Source organism: Biomphalaria glabrata, chromosome 2, assembly GCF_947242115.1.
Source record: "Biomphalaria glabrata chromosome 2, xgBioGlab47.1, whole genome shotgun sequence".
Taxonomy (NCBI): Eukaryota; Metazoa; Mollusca; class Gastropoda; family Planorbidae; genus Biomphalaria; species Biomphalaria glabrata.
In genome coordinates, this window is record NC_074712.1 from 241,068 (window position 1) to 263,786 (window position 22,719).

General features: G+C 33.9%; 1 long non-coding RNA gene across 3 annotated transcripts; it reads right to left on the bottom strand.

Annotated features, from left to right (window-relative positions):
• Nucleotides 1–257: 257 nt before the first annotated feature.
• LOC129924412 (uncharacterized) lies at nt 258–11,132 on the bottom strand. 3 transcript variants are annotated; one of them, XR_008776334.1, is made up of 9 exons: nt 10,460–11,132; nt 8,291–8,471; nt 6,517–6,645; nt 5,115–5,232; nt 4,583–4,721; nt 4,257–4,346; nt 3,517–3,605; nt 2,913–3,053; nt 258–2,172 (listed from the first exon to the last, which is right to left on the bottom strand). It is a non-coding gene; the product is annotated as an uncharacterized LOC129924412 (long non-coding RNA). The 3 variants fall into 3 exon arrangements; XR_008776333.1 differs by lacking the exon at nt 5,115–5,232 and having other exon boundaries at nt 10,460–11,115; XR_008776335.1 differs by lacking the exons at nt 5,115–5,232; nt 6,517–6,645 and having other exon boundaries at nt 10,460–11,105.
• Between the last annotated feature and the right edge of the window lie 11,587 nt (nt 11,133–22,719).

Genomic DNA, 22,719 nt, shown 5'->3' on the forward strand with positions numbered 1-22,719 from the left:
CCATTCTCAATCTAATCATTGACACTAAGACATTACCATTCTCAATCTAATCATTGACACTAAGACATTACCATTTTCAATATAATCATTGACACTAAGACATTACCATTCTCAATCTAACCATTTGTAGTGTCTTGAATGGTGTGAATGTTGATTGAATGGTATTAAGGCCTCTTCTGGCCTTGATGTAGTGTTCTTGTATTCTTAATTAAACACATCACATATTATGGATAAAAAAATAATCACAAACACCTCTCTGTCAGACAAATATTTATTACATCAAATAATAGTTCAGAAAGTAGGCAATCTCAGCCATAAAATAGCATCACGAATTATTTCATATCAAATACAAACTACATCCATAGAAAAAGCTCCAATTAGGTACTCATATTATTTAATCCAATTTCATAAAACAGAGACACCTCCGTCTCTTGATACATCATGGCGCTAACTTACTAAAAAAAAAGTGGTCGTGTGATCAAAAATGGTACCTCTTTGCTTGACAATGTGTAAGACCCATTTTCACGTGAACTGAAATCATCTCGTCCATCTCACTCTAATCATAGTGTTACACCATTGACACTAAGACATTACCATCCTCAATCTAATGATTGTCTCACTGTTATCATTGGCACTAAGACATTACCATTCTCAATGTAATCATTGACACTAATACATTACCATTCTCCATCTAGACAAAATTTACATGGTCACAGTTTAAAAGTGAGGAAAGCAACAAACAACAATTAAATTTAAGAATCTATATTCATTACCCAGCTCAAATACAAACAGATGCTTAGATAATAATAAATAATTAATAATATAAATAAAAAATTAGTATAAAAAATATCAATAGTGCAACAACTTGTATTTTTTTTTTTTTTTTGCATTTGCATAGTAACAGAACTGGTATAATAGAAAAATACAAAAGACATAAATGTGGGAGCCAACGCTGAGCCAAAGTAAAAACACAGCATATTTGTATTTTTTTAAGCATTGTTCACCCCAGCAGTAAATCTCTACATGGCAAAATAACAAAGCAAAATTTGAGTAATGGTTTAATAATAATAATGATGCTGAAGATAAAAGATGAGTGCAGTGTTTTCAGAAACCCTATTACAACCTACTTTCCTCTATGGCAAAAAGGTGCCTGAGTTAATCTTTATAGTGCTTACAGGAGCACCCCGTTATGCCATCCTTGAAGATACCATTTGGCATGCAGTCGCCCCCCATGTGGGATAATTATCCAACTCATCACAGCTGTTGAATGATAAGTATTTCTTCTATACTACCCACACCAGCCTCCAGCAGAACATTTTTTTTTAAGGTAGTTCTGCCAGCGTATGAAAGTTTGGTGAGAACTACTGCTTGGATATATATATATATATATTTAATTGTGAAACTTGAAAAATCTTCTTTTTATGAAACAAAACTAAATATAACTTTTATTACAACATAACACTAACCCTAATACTAACCTAGATGAAATGAAATAAATCTAGTAGCAATAACATAAAATGGTATTTTAAACAAAATCTAACTCACTACAAAAAACCTGTCTGTACAGTTTCAGATCCCTGGGTAATTTGCATTACACTAGACCATTTTTGTAATTTCACCATCCTCACTGCATATCCACCAACCAATCGCTAATTTCTCAACGTTACCTTGGAAACACCCACACACACACTCCATAACACTGCTATACACATTTTTATGAACATACAAAACATAAACATTGTATAATTATGTCTTTATATAACTTTTGTTTTATAATTATTTTATCTAAGTAATTGACTAAGTAATTGTAATCCTCGTCCTAAATATAATTTTGAGATCTTGTTTTCTAGTCTTAACATTACGAAAGATAACAATCTAAAAGGTTAATAGTTATGGTTCTACAATGCTAAATTTCAGCACATGGAAAGCTTAATGTCTAATTAGAAAAATAAATGTGAAGGTGGTTCTGTACCACACACAGTACCAGAGTGGCAAGGAATTAACTGCAACATGGCAGACGTGCGTTTGAGTTTTGAAGAGCGGAAGCAGATAATTATCAAAATCATCCAAGCCATAACTGTCTGCGCCAATAGCTGCAAAGCCAGCTGCTGGAGATGTGGGAATTGTTGCATTGAACAGAACACCATCAAAAGCTCCAAGTGCATTTGTACCCTAAAAAATAAAAATAATTACATCTTATTTATATACCACAGCTTTAATCATTAAAAGATTCCTTCCAAAAAGTTTCAAAGAGAAATGTTTAGGATTCTGAGCAACACAGAGTAAGCTTAGTTTTTTTAAGTATCAGTCTAATTCATTTTATATAATGTTTTCTCAAGCTCAGTTTACTAACAGAAAGTATTTTGATAGGTTAGTTTTAAAATTGCAGGAGATAATAAGAACAGTTTCATTACATTTTTGGTTCTCTGCAGTGGCAATGGACAAAAATATTCACAATGAAAAGCCAATTTCATTCAAGGAATAATTATGTTGGACTAAGTTCAACTCTAATTGCCTTTTTCAACAGCTCTGTGTACATAAAAGTTTTGGGAATTCATCTATCAACATGTGACATCAGCATAATGTCATAAACTCTTCTAATATTTTTTTTCATGACATAAGAGATGGCAGATGATATAAAGGTTATCTGTTTCTGTGGCCTACGGTTAACAAGGGTGTCATGTGGCCAGCACAATGACCAACCGCCTTTACTTTTCCCCAACTTATATCAGGTACCCATCAGAGCTGTGTGGACTCAGAGGCGCCCAAAGATCCAGAAATTAAAAATCTTAGTCTTTACCAGGATTTGTACCCAGGACCCATGGTTTGGAAGCCAAGCTCTTTACTGTTTAACCATGGCGCCTCCATTTTTAAATTTTTTTTTTGTGATTTTTTTCTCAAAAATTGTATACCTTCAAAGTCATCAAGATAAGGCAGAGAAAATGGTTGGGAGGGAGGGGGTCAGAACATGATCCTTTTTGTCCAGTAGATATAGTGGTCAGTTTGTAGACTTCATCAAGCCCTAACTTGAGAACTGCTAGGTCAGACACAAACTGTGAAAGATGGAATGTGATAATATGAATATATATATGAATACAATATTAAAGTGCTGACTTATTTATTACTAAAGCATCTCCAGATTTTCTTTTGCTAAGTCTTTCTTTTAACCAACTGGTGTGGCACAGCAGTAGGCTCTTTTTTTTTTCATTGCAAGTCTATGGTTATTTTTTAAAAATCTTTTTGTCTACCAACACTCTTTAAACTATTTCCCAGGTGGATTCCCTACTTTAAATTTCTGTCTGTTAACATTTCAGCAAAGGTACAAGATATGAATACATTGCTTATGTCCTGAGAATGTTCTGCATTAGACACTTTAGGCCTACTCTGCTACTCTATCACCTAAATAAATTAAGTTATGCTTCTTTTCCTTGGTCTTTGTTTCACTGCCAAGTTTGATTAGTAATACAAAAAGAATTCATCAGATTAATTTAATATTTAAAAATAGAATTAACTCACCATTAGCTGTCCCAATGAATGAACCATAATGTCAGGTTGACCATTAACCCTATCTTACTGTACCAGACATTCATGCTTGTTAGTTTAGCCTAAAGATAACAATGGTAGTGATATTTAGCTGCAAACATTTTACTAAATTTATATAACTGGTAATAAATTATTGTTAAAACAAAAGAAAGTCCATAGAAAATAGATACAAATAAAACATAAAACAGTCTAATTTAAAACTAAATAAAATAATTAATTAACACATTCTTTTTAAGACTGGATGGCTGTCTGGTTGTGCAGTATGCACACTGGATTATCTTTCATAATGGTGGGAAGCGTGGTCGAGAGGCCAAGTGCGCTTGAACTTGGCTTGGCTTGGCTACCTAGAAGGGGGCTCGAGGTTCGACACCCGACTCGGGCAGAGATGTGTTTACTGAGCGCCCAAAGGCAGCACGGAAAACCAACTCCTAGATACCCCCTCCCCCCCACCGGTCCACAAATGAGATTGGACCAAAAAGCGCTCTGAGCATGCTATAAGCATGAAAGTAGCGCTATATAAAAGCTATAATAATAATAATAATGGTGCCAGGTTCATATTCTGCCAGCTGACATCAAACTTTTGAATTCATTTGTCAGTAATTATATTTTCTTTTTTTTTTTTTAAATACAAGCCTCATGCAATAGCAGTCTTTAACTTTTTCTTTATTGTTATAAATTATTTTAAGCAGAAGAATCTAATGAAATATACTTACAAAACTTCCTTTAAGATTTCAAGTTAAAAGTTGTGGGTGAACATCATCCCAGGGTATACCAGGACCTATACAGATAGAGTGGTCATGAGTCTGAAATACAAATAAAGTGATTGTGTCTGAAAAACTTTTTTCTTTTATTAATCAGAGTTAATATGTCATCTAGGTATGTCAAATAGATAAGTTTTCCAACCTGTAGGTATGTCTGACAGATATGTCATAAAGAGTCTTACAGTCTAGTAATGTAACATGCTGACAAATTTTTTCTTTAGAATCTTAAGGGGAGGGGAGGGAGGTAAGAAGAGTGCTTTTAAGAAATTATTACTCACTATGGTTTCAATTACAATGGTCAGGTCAGTTCATCAGGGCTGATCAATCCAACATAAGATCCACTATTTGGTAATTTACCTATGCCACTGTCATGCTTTAAATATTTCCAGCCAATAGAAGTAAATTGAGTTGTATGTGCTGAGAAAGGAAGACAAAAAAATGTTCGTAAAATGTTTCACATATCTTAGTTGTTCCTTCAGAGTTGAAGATAATTTACTTCCTAGTCCTAACTTCCAGCAGGATGACAGCAGGCAGGGTATTAACCCAGGACCATCGAGAAGTCCAAATAATATACCACATGACCAGGCAGCCAGCCTGTATGTATTATAAGTGTGATTCAATATGTTATAAATCTATATTTTATATATGTTATAAGTGTGATTCAATTTGTTTAAAACTACAAAATTCATTTTTTTAGGTTTACTGTTTTTGACAGTCAAAATAGTGGTTTACATTTTTTTCCCACCATTTAAGAATTCCGATTACAATACAAAATTTAAAAAAAATAGAAAAAAAAAAACACATACACACATACAAAAGATTTGTAAAAAGCCTTGGCAGTCACATCAAACATTTTTTCAAAACCAACAACATGCATATCCTTGATACAAAACACACACACTGGTCATTTTAGCCATAAGAGATGTACCTGTTACCAGATGTACCAGTAAGGTTGATTGGCTGTATTGTTAAAGATTAAAAGCAAACCATTATCCATACAGATCTAGTTTCACTAGAGAAAAGATTTTTTTTCTTGGTATCCAAATTCTTATGTATAAGATTTCTATAATGTGTCTTCTTTCTACTATAACATGCTCAGTACACTTTTATTGTATAAATACGGTAAGGGTTATATGATTTGGCTCTAAATGAAAGATTTACCTGCTTTCCATATGAAGGGAGGGAGGGGGGGGGGGGCAAACATTATAGTTTCGGTTCTAATGCAGTCATAAGACCATATCTAGTATGACAGTCGACAGTAGAAACTTGCAATTAGATTCCATTATAGTTTCGGTTCTAATGCAGTCATAAGACCATATCTAGTATGACAGTTGACAGTAGAAACTTGCAATTAGATTCCAAGCAATAGTTCTACAAGTATATAGTGAATTTAAGATGTAGCACATAAATTATAATTTCCAAAATCTAAACATAATTTTTCTATTGCACAAAGTTATCCAGCTAGAGCTAAATTTTAAAGTAAGAGGCAATTCACAGTTGGAAACATATGAAAATATAAAGTAAAAATATTAATGTCCATCATGCATCAGGTTTAATTACAAAATGAGGATACTGAACACTTCAAGAACTTTAAATATTTCCTTTTCCACAACCAAGGTAACCAATCGAGCCTAGAAGGAAGCGTGGTCAAGAGGCCAACTACGCTTGAACTTGGCTTAGCTTGGCTGCCTATGAAGGGGGCAAGAGGTTCGACACACAACTCGAGTTGAGCTGTGTTTACTGAGTGCTTTAAGGCAGTTAGAAAACCTACTCCCACTGGTCCACAAATGAGATTGGACCATAGTGCTCTGAGCATGCTATAAGCATGAAAGTAGCACTATATGAAAGCAATAATTTATTTATATAGTAAATATTTAGGGTTAGAAACATGCTTACAATTCAAGTAGATTTCCTTATTGAATGACACTACAAAATGTAATCATGTATAATCTGGATATTCTTCTTTGTTTTTATTATTCATTAACTTCAACAGACCTACTTTTTTTTCAGTGTCAGAGCAGAAGCACCAACAAATGTTTCATTTTTTAAAATCTTTTTAAAAAAAAAGACTCACAACATAGCAAGTAAACTGCTTTACTATCGAAGTTAGTGGAATTAATTTAGGTGAATAGATAGTTCCAAACAGGATGCATGCCATAGTTTTACTTCTTCTAGACTTAAGCATTATTTCAATTTATCAGACAATATTTACCCAGATAACGATCCTGACTGCCAGGTCGTGCAGTTTGCGCGCTGGACTGTCGATCGGATTTATCGATGGTCTCTAGTTCAAACCCTGCCTGCTCCCATCCCCGTCACCCTGCGGGAGGTTTGGACATGTCTGAAGGGACATCCGAAACATGTAAAACAATTTACAAACATTCCAAAGATAAATACATGTTAAATTAGTTATAACTTATGAAGACATATAGCTATTGACATAGTTTTGATTTAAATTTGAGGATAAAATGTAAAAACAAAAAAACCTTAATTAAAATTATAACAAATAGATAGTTGTATATTCTATAGCCCCATTTTCTAAAAGATCAATAGCAAATATTCTTTTTTTATGCTTTGTTTAAGCCTGCTTAGCATACTTTATAAAAGTGCATAATTTGACTATAGTAAGTATTGCTTATAATATTAGCCTTTTCTTGCATCAAAGTAAATCAGAAATATTATTTTAAAATCAATTGTTGATTTAACATAATCATCAATTTAGTGGCTCAGAAAAGAAAAAATGTCTGAAAAAATGATTATAATTTTTAGAATAGTTGCGGATTAAAATGTAATAAGAATGCCTTTTAAAACTTGCAATCTATAGGGCTTGCTAATAAAAATACCAAAGAGTGGAGATCTATCACAATGTGAGAAATGGCGAGGCATCACTTTGCTGTCAGTACCAAGCAAGATTTTTAGCAGAATCCTACTAAACAGAATAAAGGGAGCATGTGATGAACACCTAAGGGAAGAACAGGCCGGATTCAGAAAAGGGAGATCTTGTGCTGACCAAATAGCTACACTCAGGATAATTGTAGAACAATGTGTCGAATGGCAATCTCCTCTATATGCAACTTTTGTTGACTTTGAAAAAGCTTTTGATAGTGTCGACAGAGAATCTATTTGGACTGTAATGAGACATTATGGGATCCCCAATAAAATAATAACCATAATCAAGAACCTTTATGATGGTTTCACCTGCCAAGTAACCCACTGTGGCAAGCTGTCAGAGGAATTTCCAGTCACAACAGGAGTCAAACAGGGATGTCTTCTTTCACCACTCCTGTTCCTTCTAGTAATGGATTGGGTCACAAAAGAAGCCTACTCTAACGCAGGGAAAGGAATCCAATGGACTCTCATACAAAAGCTGGAAGATCTGGAATTCGCTGATGACATAGCCCTATTATCACACAGACTACAGGATATGCAAGAAAAGGTCACAGCTTTAAGCGAAGTAGGAAAAAGAGTAGGCCTCAAAATAAACCACCAAAAAACTTAAGTACTTAAAGTAAACAATAAACAAAGTGGAGACATAGTATTGAATTCTCAGACAATAGACCAAGTAGAAAATTTTATATACCTTGGGAGTGTAGTCAGTATATCAGGTGGAACAGATGAAGACATTAAACGCCATATAAATCTAGCACGTCAGACATTTACACAGCTAAAACCAACCTGGAAATCTCCTTACATCTCAAACAAGACTAAACTAAGAATCTTTAATATTTGACATCTTTATCTCGTGCACTTCTAAATACACAGGCCAATGTTTTCATTCAATAATTGGATCTAGATATCTAGGTCGTATAGCTATTTTTAATCTCCATTCCTAATATTTTTATAATCTTGAATTAATGCATTCGCTTTACTTATATAATTATTATTTTCTTGAATTGTTTTTAATGCACTATATCAATATGTTTCGAATTATTATTACTATTATTATTATTATTATAATGTTGCCAATGGTAACTCTTACAACTCACCTTTAAGGATGTTTTCCTTTTTAACTTCTCTGCTTCCCTTTTCGTGGAAAAAGGAAATGATAACTTTCGGCCCGTGATCAGGATAATCATATCCTGTACATCTGGACGATCCCCTTTCACTTCTCTCAGGACATAGTTACTGGTTAAGCCTAGTGCCTCACTAGTATAAGTGACTTCATACCTGCACAGTAAAAAGTGTTGTTAGCATATATATATCTAATAATTTAAAGATGAAATGTAAATTTGGTTTATAGGAAATTCTCAAAGTTACAAAATAAAAATTTACTATATTGTGGTTTTTGTTTGTCGAATCCTCTTATTGGCTTTCAACACTAGCGGACCCAGAACATTTGAGTTGGAGGGGAGCGATTTTTTACAATATATATATGCATATATCAGTCCTTAGATTCTATGGGTATAGCCAAGAGGGGTTTGTGTTTAATTAAAACCTCTCCCGAGGGCTTTAAGCTAAAACCCCATGCAATGGGTTTTGAGTTAAAAAAAAAACCTCCAGCTGGGTTTTAAGCTAAAAACCAACCCTTCAATAGAAAACAAGGTTACAAAGACAGTTTGTGTGGTGCCCCAACAGTCCAGCAGACCAAGGCATTGTTGAAAGTGAAGGCGAAGTTAAATATGAGCCTGGTCTAACTGATGTCATATAATGATTAACTAATTAATCTAATTGTTTGTAAAGAGCCAATCTCTTATTCAAAGCCTCACGAAAAAAAACATTCCCGTAAAAACTAATGTCCTTTAGTTATCTGTTGTATTTATATGATGGTAGGATATTTTTCACGCGATAATTTGAAAAATCTACTTTTTAATTGCTGTTTTAATTTATGTTCCACTTTTATGCATACTTAATGGATTCTTTATCTTAAAAAATGTAGTAGTTAGTATGACAGAAATTACTGTATTTAGCAAAACAATTGTAAAAATACATTTTTTTACAAAAAAACTAAAACCGTTTGCATAAATTTGTTAACAATATAGTAAATAGTGATATCCCTTATTAAATGGCCTCCCATGTTTGTTACTATGTTTGTTACTAATGTCAAGGCTGTCCTACTGTATGGTTCTGAAACATGGAGAACAACTGAAGCCACAACAAAAAAAAAATACAGACCTTCATCAACAGATGCCTGAGAAATATCCTAAAAATACACTGGTATGACAAAGTAAAAAACACCAAACTGTGGGAGACGAGTGGACAGAAAAATATAGAAGTGCAGATCTTAGAGAGGAAGTGGAGATGGATTGGTCACACCCTTAGAAAAGATACCAGCAACAGAGCTAGGCAGACCTTAGAGTGGAACCCCCAGGGAACAAGACGCAGAGGAAGACCAAAAAGAACATGGTGACGCAGTGTACTTGAAGAAGCAGAGAAGACCGGGAAGAGCTGGGACACCATCAAAAAGCTAGCAAGAGACCGTGGAGAGTGACGTGTTTTTGTCGAGGCCCTATGTTCCATGAGGAACTCAAAGGAGTGATGATGAAGACAAGGTGACTCACTAACTTGCATGCTTTTCAATTTGACACTGGAGAGTTATAAGAAATATACACATAAACACGAGGGGAAATATTACTAACTTTTTAAATACTTCAGGAGTGAAAATATGGGTCCACAACCAACAGGGACGATATACAGATAACCTCTACAATACCTTGCTTATGCCAATGACATTGCCTTATTGGGTAAAGAAACCTCTGACATTGCTAGTTTTTTCACACAACTAGAAGAAGCATCTCGACCAGCAGGACTTGAGGTCAATGACAGTAAACCCAAGTACATCGTAATGACAAGAGACAATCAAAAAGATAGGACCATATATTAAAATCATAAATCACAAATTTGAAAATGTCAAAGCATTCAAATATCTAGGAAGTACAATTGATTTAAAAAATGACCTACTAACAGAAATAAAGGAAAGAATAGCAGGAGGCAACAGAGCATTTTATAGCACCCATCATTTACTTAAGAACAAAACAATATCAAGAGAAACCAAGAAAATAATATACAAAACCATAAGACCAGCTGCAGTGTATGCAAGTGAGACCTGAACGCTGACAAAGACAACCGAAAATATACTAAATACTTGGGAATGAAAAATTCTTAGAAAAATCTATGGTGCTATACAAGATGAAACAGGGTGGAGGACATGTACTTACCATGAGATATATCAACTGTATGAAGACCCACAGATAGTGACAGAGATAAAAGGCTAAGGAGAGATCTGAATGGAGGGATGTGTTGAAGCCAGCTAAAGCCCTCCATGGGCTGTAGTGCCATTGGGATGGATGGATGGACAGTGTTTCCTGCAAAATGACTGAAAAATAATGACATTAAAACAACAAAAAAAATTTGCTCTATTCATATTTTACGATGTCTTTTAACAGTATTTCTTTCAAAATAACTATTTTGTATTAAATAGGTTAAATAAGATCTAGATGTAGTGATAAATTTCATCATCTTGACATCATATGTGATAAATATACATGACTTGATCATCATATACATAAATCATACAGGAATGGACTGGATTTCTGGATGCACTAAGATTCTAAATCATGCAACAATACAGGATTACAGGCAGCACTTTGGCTTTCTTACTGTCACTAATACCGTAGTCTTACTGTAATACTTGATCTAGATTCCGATCTAGACTCTAGTAGACTGTCCCTTAGTTTACTCATAGTCATAGTCACCATATAGATCTAGATATCATAGTTTGGTCAGACATGAAGACCTCCCGCAGGAGTGGGCATGGTTTGAGCCCATGACCATCAATAAATTCAAATGACAGTCGAGTGCGCAAACCGCACGACCAGGCAGTCATCCACAAATACTAGATCTAGAGATATAAATATATATATAGAGAGAGATAGATATAGAAACTAGAATCTATATACTAATAATGTAATATAGATCTAATATAATATCTAGAGTAATTTATTTAATCCGGACATTACATGAATTCAGACACTAGCTGTTTTTGTGGTCATTAAATCTTTTTTTTGATATTTAATATGAAACTAGCATGTCCATTTCCAATGATTCTGACCCAATTTCCTTCCATTTAGTTGTCTTTTTATGTAAAAGAAAAAAGAATTTCAAATGTCTACATCAGGTTTTTGTTTTTTCCTATGTTACCCGGATGACTTTACCTCTTCCTAGGGTTAAGACTATATTTTTTGGTTGGCTAAGTCTAAGCTAATGAGCCCGGCAATACTTATTCTGTTTTTTGGAGCTGTTTTATTTGATTCATAAGCCAAGTTGTTTGATTTTATACAACAAAAATAATAGGGTGTTTGAATTAAATTACGATTTTCTTACCAAAATTTATTTCAGACAGCCAGTTTTGGACATCAATGTTAATGATCTTATATTATATTTGTTTGTTTGTTTTTTTCATAGAGAATAAATGGGCAAATGTTTGTAGTGAGCTTGGTACATTGAATGTAGTTAAATGCCTAGATCTAGACCTACTTTTTTACCTTTACCTATCCCTTAGTCTGTTGGACCGTTGGGGCACCAGGCAAGATTTGTCGACTGTCTTTCTCCATTCCTCCCTTTTTTTTGCCTTGTTTAAAACCTCTCTCAATGGCAGGCCTGTCCATTCTTTAATGTTGTCCTCCCATCGCTTTTTCTGTCTGCCTCTTCTTCTTTTCCCTGGCACTGTTCCCTGAAGGAAGGTCTTTGCGAGCCCCGTAGATCTTGTAATGTGGCCAAAGGTTTTAAGCTTTCGTCTTTTCACAATAGTTAGCAGGTCATCATGGGCTCCGATCGCTACAGTAACCCTGTCTCTGATTTCTTGGTTTGTGATGCGGTCTTTGAATGTGATGCCTAGGATCCTTCTGTAGCATCTCAATTCCATTGCTAGGATCCTCCTCTCAAGCTCTGCATTCAACGTCCATGACTCGCAAGCATATAAAAATGTGGCCATGACCAGAGAGCGCATCAGTCTGATTTTGGTGCTGAGGGCTAAGTCCTTATCTTTCCATATTATTTTAAGTTTCGAAAGGGCTGCTGTGGACTGTGCTATTCGGGCCAATAATTCGGGTTTTGTTCCCTCATCTGAGACAATAGCTCTGAGGTATTTGAAGCTGTTAACACTGGTTAGCTTTTCACCTCCAATACTGAGCCTCTTTTAAAGCCCTGATGGCTATTGGCCATAATTTGAGTTTTTTCTGCATTTATTTGCATGCCATATGCTGCGGCAGTCTTGTCAATGCGCATCACCAGGACAGCTAGTTTTTCTTCTGTCCCTGCTAGGCAGTCAATGTCATCTGCGAAGCGCAAGTTAGTAATTCTTCTTCCTCCAATGCTAACAGTACCTTCATAGCCCTCGAGGGCATCTTCCATTATCCTTTCAAGAAAGATATTGAAGAGTGTTGGTGACAGTAGGCAGCCTTGTCTTACTCCAACTGTGGTTTTGAACCAGTCCCCAATATTATTGTTGAAGTACACCGCACTGGTGGCATCCTTGTAGAGGTTCTGGATAACTTTGATTATGTTTTTATTAATGTTGTACTTTTCCATTGTCGCCCAGAGTGCTCCGTGCCATACTTGATCGAAAGCTTTCTTGAAATCAATAAAGACATGGAAAAGATTCTCTTGGTGTTGGAGATATTTCTCACAGAGTATTCTGAGGTTTAGGATTGGCTCTGTTGTGCTGTGACCTTGTCTAAAACCTGCTTGTTCCTCTGATATGATGTTGTCTGCTATCAGTTTTAGCCGGTTTAATATGATTTTTAACAGTACTTTGCTGGGATGACTTATGAGGCTGATGGTGCGATAGTTTTGACAGTTGTAAGTTGCCTTTCTTTGGAAGGGTTATTATGAGTGATTGGGTCCAGGGTTTGGGCCAATCTCCAGATTGCCAGATCTTGTTGCAAATCATATAGAGTGCGTTTATCATAGTTTTTCCTCCCGCCTGAAGAAGTTCGCCAGGAATGTTGTCAACTCCGGCTGATTTTCCCTTTTTCAGGGTTTTTACTGCTGCTGCTACTTCTGAGCGAAGAATCAGATAGTCATCAATGTTGGAAACTGCCGGGACATTTAGTATCTATGGATCTCCTGAGATTTCAAAGTTATACAACTCTGAACAGTATTCCTAGGTCGACTCTATTGTATTTTTTTCTATTATAAAAAGAATGTTTTTGACATTTTTGTTAGGTTTTATTAGATCTAATTAGTTTTTTCCTGTGAAATTAGTCATAAAATTGATTTTTTAAAATAACTGATACAGAGTTATATATCCCTTCTCTAAGCCTGTCTTTGGTGATAGATAGTTTCTGACAACTGTTTAGTGGTGAAAGGATTACTATAGACTAGATCTATTATATAATAATATATAGATCTCTAGAGATAGATTAGATTGATTAGATCTAGATCTATAGAAATCTATACTAAACTGACTAAACGGTATAATTATAATACTATTATAATGTGTATAACTATATAGATCTACTGACTAGATGACTACATTGTCTAGATCTATAACTAGTTAGTAGTGTAACTATAATTTAATAAAGTATAGACTCTATAATATAAAAATATAGTATAAATAATATTAATGGACCTCATTCACCAATCGTAAATAAACACATTTAGCCATGGCATAATATTGATAAAACAATAAAAAATATGTATCACGTGACAGCCACTATGGATGGCATACTTTGTATAGAGGATATAGATAATCACGTGGCTAAATGTTGTTTGTTTACGATTGGTGAATGAGGTCCATTAACTATATTATAATTTTATTTAGTATGAAAAAATATAGTATAAAATAGTAGTATTTTAATTAAGTATAGTCAAGTGACAATAGTGATGGTATAGTCAGACAAATAGTATAGACAGATACTCAGATAGTGTGAGATAGTCATACTATTTTTGTATTATAATTAAGTATAGTCTAGTGACTATACTCAGACTAATAGTATAGACAGATAGTGTGAGATAGTCATAGTATAATGATTATGATAATAATGACTATTGTGATTGTCTAGATCTATAGAATAGTAATATATTCTATTTTATATAAATAATAATAAATTATAATAGATCTTTTATAAACTAGATCTAGAGTAGTTTATATATGCTATTTGGACAACTATAGGCTAAAATTTCAAAGTTTGACTTTGACAGCGCATTATTTGACAATGTTTCGACATAGAAAAGAAATAAGTATCAAAATCTTCTTTAGTTTAAGTTTAAGGAGAATAAGGATGACTACCTATATTTGTACCCCTAACCTATATTTGTTATATTTAAGGGCAAAGAGGCCATGTGTTTTCATTTCATCATCATCATCATCACTCCTTTGAGTTCCTCATGGAACATAGGGCCTCGACAAAAACACGCCACTCTCCACGGTCTCTTGCTAGCTTTTTGATGGTGTCCCAGCTCTTCCCGGTCTTCTCTGCTTCTTCAAGTACACTGCGTCGCCATGTTCTTTTTGGTCTTCCTCTGCGTCTTGTTCCCTGGGGGTTCCACTCTAAGGCCTGCCTAGCTCTGTTGCTGGTATCTTTTCTAAGGGTGTGACCAATCCATCTCCACTTCCTCTCTAACTCCGATTTTAATTCTATATTAACATTAACTAAATTTTTGTTTTTTGTTTATTAAATTAATTTAATAAATTTCTAATACAGATGATCTTTTGTAGTATAGTACAGGTTAGGATAGTCATTCTTGCCTAAATAGCTGAATCCTCTATATTCTCTCTCTATAAATCTATCTAGTAGGTGGATGGACTTCATCATGGATGTAACTGGCAGTGGTGTGCTACTAGGTGGTGAGTGTGGTGACATGATAGTCAGATGGATGGCTGCCTGGTCGTGCGGTCTGCGCGCTGGATTGTCGTTTGGATTTATCTATGGTCCCGCGTTCAAACCCTGCCCGCTCCCTCCCCCGTCGTCCAGCCGGAGGTTTGGACTAGGAAGTAACTATCTTCAACTCTGAAGGAACATCGGGAACATGTAAAACAAACAAAACATACACTGATGATGCAGAGGCAGGGAGCAGTAGTGGTGTAGTTAAGATGTATTGGATGATACACTAACTTTGACACCTGGCAGCATCGCAGAGCTCAAGAAGTAGATGTGGCTGCGGTGTGACATGATTGTCATACACACTAATGTGGCAGCAACAGACAGGGATGTAATTTAATACTTTTACAGATTCTGCCACTATCATTGAGGGCAAGCAAAATAGTTCATATTGATTGGAAAATTATTTTCGACCTGGTGACTTATTACATTTACTTACTGTTGCCACAGTTCTATAACCAAAAAAAGTTTTGTGCTAACTTCAATCTCAGGTTTCAAAATAATGAAAAGAACAACACAATTAAATTCATGCATTTGTGCTGAAAACTGTATTCATATATCTCTGAAAATTAAAAAAATTACAGCCTTTTTAACAGAAAAAAAAGTACTTTTTCTGTCTTTTTTTTTTACACGTGGTGCCTCGTCATGAAGTGTAAAATATTTTCTTGGACTTCTATGTATAATTTAAAGGTAAAATAAGTAGTAACAGGTAATCAAGCATCTCTGTTTAAAATTGTATTCAATTATCTCTTATGGTTCAAAAGTTACAGTCTTTGAAATGTGAAAAAGTACTTCTTCGTCGATCGTTTCTTTTTTACAAGTAACCTCACTTTAAAAATTAATAAGAAAATTTCGTCAAAGTCTATCCCTTGTTTGAAAGTAAAATAAATATCAGGACATAATCATGCATTTCTTGTGAAATTTTCATGCAAATAACTCAAATAGTTTATAAGTTACAGCATTTTTATTGCAAAATTTCCCTTTTTCGGTCACGAAATATTTTTAAAAATATAGGCAAAATTTTCGCCACTAAAATTGCTATAACTTCTGTTCTAATTATCTTATCAATAAATTCAGTTTAAAGAGCTCTATCTAACTATATCAGTTTCATTACAATATATTGAGTTTGAAATTTTTATCAAAGTACCTAGTCTAGATCTAGTCTAGACCCTGAGTAGACACCTAGCTTAGTCCCGAGACCTAGAATAAATTGAAATTCTAAATTAAGTTTAAATAATTTTAAATACAAACTTGATTTGGCGGTAATAGTTTAGATACGCAGATACCTTTGCCGACCACCATGTTGTTTGTTAAGCATATTTATCTCCCTTACCTATATTGAACTTTCAATAACTTTTTTTAAAGAGAGTTTTTGTTCTTATGCTGTCAACTTATGATTTTTTAAGTGTATTTACTGAAATGAAGGTCTAAATAAAATGTTATTAATAAATTGATGAACTTGTTGTTTCTTCTTCTTTTTTCTACTTATGAAATTATTAATTTAAAAATATATGTTAACAATTAGATCTATAATTAATATATTAACTCACCAAGCAAAGCGAAATAATGATAAAATAAAAAACAAATATGCATGAATAAAATGAAATGAAACACGCATCTATATCTACATGTTATGTTTAATTATTATTATTTTTTGAACAAAACTATACATTATGACTTAGTGATCTATTTAGAGCAATGACAATAAATGATATAGATCTAGTACGGGAAACTTATTACTATAAGAAAAAATACTTTTATTTTTATCTATTGATGATTAAGACTACAGTTAGATCTATACATTTCTAACGAATTTAAAGCGCTCTCTATTTTCGTAAAATCTCTTTCGCCGTGAGGTCTTCTGAGTGGAGTCTACTGTCTACCAGAGATTGTTTGGCGTGTGTTTTATGATCAAATAGGACTAATGTCTGTGATTATAATTTTTACAACTACCTCTGGCTCCACCTCTCTTGGAGGGAGGATAGGTCGAGTGTAACTAGATCAAGAAAGTCTTTGTTAAACGTAACATAGCACCTGTTAAACTATTATGTTCCACAATCTGAAATTTACTTTGGGTAGGGTGGGGATCAAAAGCCAATGTATAAAGAAACAGATAAGAAGCATATACACTACTATTTAGATAATTTATGCATCTTTACTTTCGGAGTTCATTAAGAAAAAAAACAACTCCTCACCTATTACACTAAATTTGTTTAAGATGTGTAGTTGGGGGGGGGGGGGTAGCGACTCCACCTACCAACCCTTCTCTTCACGTGGATCCACTAGCGCCCATGTATTACATTCCGTTACGGAGTCCAAAGCAAGTTTTTCTCTCCCGCCGTACCGTACAGGTGGCGATTTTCTCCGTTTATTCTTACGTACCTTTAAACCCTCGCTGCGCCGGCCGTCACACGCGATCTTTGTCTTTACGGCAGAACTAGGTGTGATGTAATCACCTTCCCCTGTTCGGAGCTTCGCCGGCGCCGTGGTCATATTAGGTCATCTACTGCTAGGATCGCTGGTATGCTCATAAAGGGAGAAGGGCAAGGTACGGTGTTTTATTTGGTCAAAATTTATCCTTCTTTGTTTTCTTTGTCGGTTCGTTTCACCGACATGAAGTTAAACTAAGGTCTACGTCGGATGAGACTAAGACTGAAACGTGACGCAACATAAACGATGTCACGATCAAAACTCTCTTGGTTGTATCCTATAATGTCGGCCAGCTTCTACAGATAGTTATGTACGACAAAAACTCCCGTGGTTGGATCATATCGGTGGTTGGATCATATCGTGTCGGCGGGCAGTCTATAAGTAGTTACATCAAGAAGTAGTTACGTATGACAAATACACTCTGATTGTCATAGAGTCTAGTCCCCCTCCCCTATTTGGTCCACAGAAGTAGTGACCTATTATTTGATCTTGAAGCTCTTTCATCTCATTAAAGAGATTTGATAAAGTCTTTGATTTTCATCGCCCCATCCCTATTTGGAGCCATCACAAGGTTACTAACTGTGATGCCATTGTAACATTTCCCGAATCTGTTATAAAAGGAGTTCCCTTCCACTCTTCAGTCCTATCATTACTTTCTCTACCTTGTTGTAGATATTGCTTATTCTTATATTGTGCATTGTTTTTCATTCAATAGTTCTACTATTTCTTTTTGTTCAATTACGGTTTGTGTGTAGTTGCGGTTTGTGTGTGTCAGGCTTACCGGTATATCTATTTAACTCTGTGCATTAAGCAGTCATTTAAAGATAGACATATTTTATTTATTATTATAAAAACAACGAAGATTAAATTACATTATGGCTACATCATGTCAAGATTGTGTTTATCCGCTTCAAGATTTCTTAAATATGTGTGACGATGAAAATTCATTAAAAAATTTTTTATATAGCCATGGTGTTTTAAGTGAAAAAATGCTTTGTAGGAGGTGCAATGCTGAAATGACCCTAGACAGCAAAACAAACACCTTTAGGTGTACTAAAAGAATTAAAAAAATTAATCCTAATAGGAAACGTGTTTGTGTTCCATGTAACTTTAAAGTATCACAAAACACTGGATCTTGGTTTGAAAAAGTCAAGATACCAAAAAACATAGTTTGTAAATTTGTTGCATTTTGGGTAACCATGCCATTTCCTCGTGTAGACTTTCTTCAACTTGAACTGAGACTGTCAAGGAAAACCATCATAGACTGGTCTTCTTTTTTAAGGGAAGTGTGCGAACACTATGTTCACACTAACTTTGAAATGCTAGGAGGTGAGGGGAAAATTGTTGAAATTGACGAAGCAAAGTTCGGAAGAAGCAAGAATAATAAAGGTCGCTTTTTAAGAGGTACGTGGGTCTTTGGAGGCATCGAGCGAGATTCAAAAAAGTGTTTCGTTATACCTGTGAAAGACAGAACAAAGGAAACTCTTTTACAAATCATAAAAGAGAGAATTTTACCCGGAACGACCATCATGAGTGACTGCTGGCGTTCTTACGACTGCCTGAGCAGCGAAGGGTATCGCCACCTAACTGTAAACCACTCTTACAATTTTGTGAATCCAGAGACAAAAGCTCATACTCAACATATTGAGAGGCTCTGGAGAGAAGTTAGGTGGAATATACCGAAAGCTGGCAACAAAAGGCATCACATGTCTGGACACTTGATGGAGTTTTTATTTCGGTTTAAGAACTCTATCTATCAAAAAAGGTTTCATGAAATCTTCAAAAACATTGGTACTTTATACAGGCCAATATCAACTGACTATGATCCAAAAACAGCACAAGAAACTACACCACCTGAAACAGAGCCTGTTGGTATAAGAGAAACAATGCCTCAAACTACCATCACAACCCACTCACTAGTTGAACCCATTATGACAGCAAAAGAAAGTATGTCAATGTCACAAATCACCACCATCACAAAACACCCTGATATGACACCATCATTAGAGATTACATCTATCCCCACAACATTATTGCCCATAACATTTCCACAACTGGAAAAGGAAATGATTAAACAAAAAAGGATGATCATTAAAATAGCTGCTGATGGCAACTGTTTTTTTAGGGCAATTAGTCAAATTATCTTTTTAACTCAGGACCAACATAGGAATATGAGAAAACAAGTCACTTCCTTTATGATCACTCATGAAAAAAATTTTGAGATGTTTGTGGATGGTGACTTCAAGGTAAGCAGCTATTGATTTTTGCTTCAAAAAAACAACAACAAAATTAATTAGTATATAATATTTATTACTAACATTTTAGTTTACAATATGATTATAAGTTACATAATAAGAGAAGGATAAAGAACTTGTACTTATAGCTACCATATTTTTTTTTAACAGCAGCATATGGAGCTGATGAAAAAAGATACAACATGGGCCACAACTGCAGAAATACTTGCAGCTGCTACACTACTGCAAAGAGATATCTACACATTCTCACCAAACCACAAAAAAACGAAATACTCATGGTTGTTATTAGAACCTTTATTTCATGATGCAAACACATACATACTATCTCACACAGACAACCATATATGCTGCAACATAACACTATTGCATACAAATGGTAATCACTTTGATGTGGTTGTACCACAAGAGGCCACATGTAACTGTTTTTTGCCAAATCCACAGCTTGGAGTATGATGCTTTAGCCTAAATTTTTAAGTTTTGATTAATATTTCATCTTACAATATGTACATATTAGATCTATTTGACTATTTGATTTTTTTCTTGCATGCTTTTTAATATCTTAAATAACATTTAATGTCTATTATTTTTATGTATTTAAATGCCTATTTATTTACTGTCAATTTTTAAATTGCCAATAAAGATATTTAATTAAGTATAGAGGTTTGTATATTTAATGGGGTATATGTTTTTAACTTAAAATTTATTAATTAAATTCTTTTTTCTTGCCTTTGTATTTTATTACATAAAAAATACAAATATACCAATTTTTTAAAAAGATACTACATTTTTCTTTTGCATGTCATTAATTTCATCATTAAATAATTTTTATGTCCATTATTTTCATGTATTTAAAGTCAGGGTACCAGTATCTATTTATTTAATTACTTTTATTTTGCCAATAAAAGATATTTTGTTAAGCTTAGAGTTATTTTTATATTTTTCTATTTGTCTGTTGTTATTACTTTAACTACATGATTTTAATTTCGATTTTTAGTTATTTTTCAAAGTACAAAAGATTGTTTGCATTTTAAATGAATTTTAATATTAGATCTAGACTTAATAGCTGCTAGAAAGAAAGACAAAACAGCAACAGAAAAAAGTTGGCAAGTAATTCAAGGGAGATAGTCTAGTACTAAGCCTTAAGATCAAAATGGCGTATTTCCAATGACAATATATGGTAATAAGAATTAAAACTTAAAAATATATATTTTAAAAACTATTTATCTCCGAGGAAATCAAATTACATATTTGTAATCTGCATTTTTTTCTGCATATTCTGAAAATATAACAGAAACCTAATTTAGCGTTTCTAGTGTCGTATACTAATACCCTTAAACTTAATTTATTATTGTTTCTGTTTAATTAGATCTAGAACTTGTTGATGCAAATAAAGCGTTCCTTTCAATGTGTCAGTTTATTTCTAGACTCCAAACTTAAACTTATTTTATTATTGTTTCTGTTTAGTTTAGTTCTAATTCATTGACATTGAATGATTGATTGAGTTAATTGAGTATGATTGAGTCACATTCGTGATAAATTCGTGGTATCTGACGGTTTGTTTCTGTTTAATTAGATCTAGAACTTGTTGATGCAAATAAAGCGTTCCTTTCAATGTGTCAGTTTATTTCTAGACTCCAAACTTAAACTTATTTTATTATTGTTTCTGTTTAGTTTAGTTCTAATTCATTGACATTGAATGATTGATTGAGTTAATTGAGTATGATTGAGTCACATTCGTGATAAATTCGTGGTATCTGACAATTCAGACATGCTCTCATCTCTCTTGTTCCATGTCAACTGATGTTAGGTCAAAACCCCACAAAAAAAATATCATAACTTTCTGTTAAACTTACAGACATAATTTATACATCATTGGAAAGTTCTGTTAAAGTATTTTAATGATGTACTAACAAAATATTGTTTTTTCAAAGATAATTTTTTTTTCTCATCCCTACTATTAGTGTCACTCTATCAGAAGCTTCTTTTGTCATACCATACATCCTAATGCTCCCCTCCCCAAGCCATGAATTTTAGTATCCCATGCCTCCACATGCAACAAAATTTAAAAGCCCTATAATGGACTACATACATTTCATTTTGTTTTTAATAATTAGTTATGACTCAGTGGTATATATATACAATTTAAAATTCTTGGTCCTGACCACAAATGCATTCACTCATTAAATCAATAATTCTCACACTTGCAGTGGATGATAAAATACAAATATTTAACCTATTCTTTTTAACTGAAGCCTTAGACAACTTTTTACTATTGTCTAGATTGAAACTGCAGCTGTTAAATTTACCATAAAAATTTATTTGCAATTTCTACAAGCTTATCTATATTTGAGAGCCAGCATTTTAAACTTTTTTTTGTTTTGTTTTTCTAATCTGTATGAAAGCATGTGTGTGTAAAAAAAACTTTATTCTAAGGAAAAAATTTAAAGTCCTAAAAATTGTCACAGTGAATATAAGGGCATGTTAAAAGTGTAAAGGTGTATGTGTTTGGTGGGTGGGTGGTATAACATAGTTTGTAAAGATGGGTTATTCTAAATAAGGTGCCTCTCTAGATCCAGATCTATGACAAAATAAAAATCAATAAGTAAAGAGTTGACTAAGTAGCAAATAAAGAAATGATTGTAGTACTGGTTGTTCCACTGAATATACAAGGGCCAAAAAGTGTAGTGTTGGGGGAAGGGGGGTTTCTTTAAAAATATTATAATATGTGTGTTTGGGGGCATTTTAATGTAGGTAGATAAGACTACAAATGATGAACTTATGAGTTTTCAGTTTTCAGGCCATTTGATTGAATGATCAAAGAGACAAAAAATAAAGGTGACTTAGAAATCCAAAGGCTACAAAGTTGTGTTAGTTGTGGGGTAGCATTGTTATGCAGGCTTTATTATTGGT